Source organism: Alexandromys fortis, unplaced genomic scaffold (genome assembly GCF_014885135.2).
Source record: "Alexandromys fortis isolate MF-2015 unplaced genomic scaffold, M_Fortis_MF-2015_v1.1 scaffold_168, whole genome shotgun sequence".
Taxonomy (NCBI): Eukaryota; Metazoa; Chordata; class Mammalia; order Rodentia; family Cricetidae; genus Alexandromys; species Alexandromys fortis.
In genome coordinates, this window is record NW_026068058.1 from 2,381,834 (window position 1) to 2,387,029 (window position 5,196).

A 5,196-nucleotide genomic window follows, 5' to 3' on the forward strand; every position below is an offset into this window, starting at 1 on the left:
TGAGTCACAATCTCTTTCTACCAAAAAGGCCATTGAAAATACACACATAGATTTGCTGTTCAAGTGTACTCGGTTATCCAAATGCCAATGGTGCTTCTTCCCAGAACTTAAAAAAAAAATGTAAAGTGTTCTTACAATTGCTCAGAATCAGTACAGCCAACCAGTTCCAGACCTGGAAGAACGGCTAAGTGCATACACATTAGATATGCATTGGAGTCCGGTCAACTTGAGCATTCTCCCAAATGGGCAGGTATTCTTTCCATGCAGATTTAACATTAAGCCATTTTTCATTAAAAAAAATAAAATTCCCAACAACACTAGAACTTTATACATAACATTGTTGTGCCAAAATTATCTCAGGACTTGTACCTTAGGTCTATAGAACAGAAAAAAGCCTGGCGCAAGTTTGAGTGAGGATGAGACGGCAAAAGCTAGGTAGACGCCCCTCCACCCAGGGAGGAGGGTTTGGCTATCTCTCATTAACCGGAGATACCCTTACATCACAGGGTGTTGCTTACCCTTTATAAGCGGATGCTCACAGTAATAAACTGAGCTCCTGCTTTGACTCGACTCCCTATGGTGTCTGATTGTCGTGTGTCATGAGGCTGGATTGTCCTGCATTGTGGGGCTGCAGGAATGGACGGATAGCACATTCACCTTTCCCTGGGGAATAAGGAGGCTCAAGAAGCCTAGCAAATGTATTTGGCTGATTGCCTTTCAACTAATTCTCAACTGCCATAATTGAAGAGCAGCCGTGTTTAAGTAGATATGTGCCCACTATATTGTAAAATCTAGATTACTTTCTCCAAAAGGTATTTGATGGAATGTGGGTCAGAAGACCCAGGTCACAGTCTGACTTGTATCAGAAGACGTATTATTTGTCACAAGTAAGCGTTTGAGTTCTCGATAATCCTTTGCTCAAGGTGTTTCTATTGCAATTGTTCCCATTGTTGCTGATTTCCTCAGAACTTTCTTGGTGTTGTGATTTGATGATAAGAATGAGCGTTGAGGTTTAAGAGGGAGCAAAAATAAAGAATATGCATTTAAGCTAAAATGTCAGCACCTCTCTATTCTCTCATTTGTACCTTGACATGAGATCTACTCTCCACAGATTTTTAAGTGTACAACACACTATTTTTGAACAATCAACACAATATTTGCAGCATATCCTTCCCCTAAATACTTTTAGACTCTACTAAAACTTTATTTCTGTTCATATCAACCTGTCCTGATACTCAGATGTCTTTCTCCCTTGATTGGAACAGCCTGGGAACATGCCCACTGAGTGATTGTGAACCTCGCTCGACAATGATCAAATAATGACCTGGATTTTTGACCTTCCCCAAAGATGTCTCTGACATCAGGGTCAATAGCTAAGTGTGTTGTGGTTCATGCAATGCAACAGATGTCCTTACTTCTGCATGTTGCTAGGAACAGTGAAGGCCATACACAGGTGGTTTCCAAATGAAGATATCTGATTATCATGGTTGGTTTGTTCGTTCTGACACTCACTCATCCTTAAGAAACAGCATCACGGGGTGAATTTTAGAAAGGAAGCAGGCTTTTGGCAAACCATTTGACCCCATTCTTTCATTGCTATATTTCTGACAGCTTGTTTCAAGGCCCAGATGCAGTCCAGTTTGATCTAGGTTCTCCGGGCTCACAGTGAGTGCTGTTCTAAGCAAACCACCTTTTAAAGCCCTGCCATATGCTTCAGCCTAAAGTTGGGCCCTTTATTTGGAAAATAAAAGACAGTACCCACCTCAAGGGCAGGTTGACTGAAGGGCCCTTTGATCTTGCTGTGCCTGTGAGAAAGTGAAGTAGGGAATAAAGAGCCACTGATTTGCTGTTAATTAAGGGAAGTGACAAGTTCTGTTTATCAGTAATAGACATAAAGGACCTTATGAATTCAAAAGAAGGCAAACATCTTCGGAACATCAGTGCATCTTAAAGTAAAAGCTTGTCCCTTAGCAGGTCTGCTGGAGAAGATTAGACTTGTTTTATATTCATTTCATTTGGCAAAATAAAAGCCTGCATATGAACATGGAGTTTTGAGACCTCCTCATCAATTCTAGGATGTGACGAATGCTCGTTCTCTCAAGAGTGACTCACCCTTTCCTGATCGTGTGACTCATTGTGTGATGGGACATTAACCTCGAGCAGCTCCTTCTTACCTTCCTGAGAATTCAGTGAGAAGAATAGGGTTTTAAGCCTCAAACAGGCTGTCTATGCTAATTCCTACAGACTATTGGGCTGGAGCAAGCAGGCATTTTGCTTATGTGGTTACTACAGGAACAGCAGCTCTAGGTAAGACTGTGACTCACAGCTGGTTGGAATTTTAAGTTATAATTAACTAAATAATAATACTAATTTCTCCTCCTTTTCCCCCTTCCTCCATCTATTTTCCTCCTTTCACGCTCTATCATAGTTACAGCATATTTCAACTTGTTCTTCCTGATTACTACATATACTCATTGAGTACTGTCAATATAAAACCACGTTACATTCAGCTAGCAAATCAAAGCATTGCCAAGCAAAAGATGGGTGAACTAAGTGCAGCTGTGCCTCCTTCCACTACAAATGTTTCTAGGGCTTTCTCTATAAATATAAATCTGCATCTGTATCTACTCAGGAACACATGCACACACATATACATAAATGCACATAAACACACACACATATATGCACATACACACAGGCACACATGCACAACATGCACACACACACACATATATATACATACAAACACACATGCACACACAGGCATACACAAGCACAGCATGCATGCATGCAAGCACACACATGTCCATACATACATATATGCACATACACACATGTACACAGGCACATGCATGCCCAGCATGCATGCATGCAAGCACACATACATTCAAGATGTCTTCATAGCATTTCTTTTCCAAATGCTACCTGACAGCCCACATGTGAACTGACCTAACACAAGCTTCTCTTCAAACTGGAGAGAAGAAAAACTAAGCAATGCAGAGGATACTGCCAGTCAATTGCTTTTACAGCTTCTCTGTGGGTGCTAAACAACAGCAAGGAATATTTTCTCAGTTTTAATGTGTTATCCTTTGAGAAAGGCCCACTTAATCCAAACCCTGTCCTTTCTATACCTTTTTGCTCTTTCTGAGTGAGCACTGGAGAGCTACTTAATCCAGTAGATGAACTTGGGAAAAATAAGCTTACTGGATTCAGTTCCTACCCTTTTATTTTGGGGACAATCTACCTAAAGCGACAGAAATCCAAATTTTTTTCAACAATCGTGCTCTGTACCTCAACACAAGAGGTCTTTCCTGGCCTTCAATGCTCCAGTAATGAACCAGTTTATCAAATTCATCCCCAGTTTTAATTAGTATCCCTTCAAGCCACGTCTTTCACCTCATATTTTAAAATGGACTTTCTGTTCTTATTCTGTAAATAGCCCCGGTATGTCAGAACATTAATTCTCTTGGAACTAAGGGGGCTAGAGGGGGCTTATGGCCAGTGTCTGGTTCACTACTGACCATAGGAGGCAATATCTGTTTGTCCTAAGCTCCACAGAAATAGCACCACTTTCTAGATGTGCCTTATGGATTATTTTTTTTAACAGAAGTAAACTTTTATTTCCATATTTCTTGGATTAAATTGTCTGAATTGGTTGCTTTGAGAGGATTAGTCAAAGAGACCAAATCCCATATCTTCATCTGATTCCTCCGACTCTTCCTTGGCTTCAGCCTTCGTTGGGGCTGCAGCAGCAGGAGCAGCAGTGGTGGCAGCAGCCACAGGGGCAGCAGCCACAAATACAGATGGATCAGCCAAGAAGGCCTTGACCTTTTCAGCAAGTGTGAAGGTGTACACAGTCTCCACAGACAGAGCCAGAACCCGTTTGTACCCATTGATGATCGAGTGTGGCACTGAGGCAACAGTCGGGTAGCCGATCTGCAGACAAACTCTGGCAACATTCCGGACACCCTCTAGGAAGCGAGAGTGCAGAGCCTGTTCTGTGATGTCAAGAACTTATGGGTTGTAAATGGTGCCATTGTCAAACACCTGCTGGATGATCAGCCCAAAGGAGAAGGGGGAGATGTTCAGCATGGTTAGCAGCGTGGCTTCAATGGCTCCTACTTTGTCTCCAGTTTTTATCAACTGCACATCACTCAGAATTTCAATGGTGCCCCTGGAGATTTTAGTGGTGATGCCTAAAGCCTGGGAAAAAAAAAGAGGTCTTCTCGAGCCCCAGACCAGTGTTCTGGGCTGGCACAGTGACCTCACATGGGGCGATGGCACCAGCACAGGCAGCAGCTGGTACCTTATTGGCCAGCAACATGTCCCTAATCTCAGTGAGGTCCTCCTTGGTGAACACAAAGCCCACATTGCCCCGGATATGAGGCAGCAGTTTCTCCAGAGCTTGATTGTTCTCCAGGTGCTCCCAGGTGTTCTTCCACATCATGGTGTTCTTGCCCATCAGCACCACAGCCTTCCCTACCAGGGACATGCGGATCTACTGCATCTGCTTGGAGCCCACATTGTCTGCTCCCACAATGAAGCATTTTTGGATAATCATCCAAAAGTTGGATGATCTTAAGGAAGTAGTTGGACTTCCAGGTTGCCCTGTCTTCCCTGGGCATCATGGCGGTGTGTCAGGGATTGCCACGAAGGGTTTAAAGACAATGTCACTCTAACGAGGACGCCTGGCAAGAGAGCTGCCTTATGGATTATTAAGAAGGAGTTTGAGAATACAAAATTATGGGTAATAAAGGTAATGTTTGAATTTGTTTTCCCATGTCAGTCTTTGTCCTAATTTTTCCAAACAAGGAAATGCTGCAACTTATTCAGCTGCTTAGGAGATAGCCATCTTGGTCCTTACAGGAAATCTATATGCAGCTTTCCCTGCCTCCTAAAAGTGATTTTTTTTCCCCAAACAGCTCTCTGAGCTGTATTTTAGGTCTCAAATGTCACCAGAGGATCATGGGTTTATGATGTAATCCTCAGATGACTGTGATTTGGAGGTGATTGACTGCTAAGAGGTGGGACTACAAGAAGTCTTTAGGTCATTGTGGATCTGTGTTTCTGAGAAACTGTGGGTGGCCAGCCTTTCCTCTCTCATTCGTTCTTGGGCTTCAGGGGCAGTGGTTTTTCTCAATCCTCCAGTACAGTGTGCTGACTAAGCAGAGGCCTAAGAGAATCAGGGTTGAGCAA

The 5,196-nt window shown here is 42.9% G+C and overlaps 1 pseudogene; it reads right to left on the minus strand.

The window, feature by feature from the left end:
• Positions 1–3,651: 3,651 nt before the first annotated feature.
• On the minus strand, positions 3,652–4,625 carry LOC126487340 (60S acidic ribosomal protein P0-like; annotated as a pseudogene).
• Between the last annotated feature and the right edge of the window lie 571 nt (positions 4,626–5,196).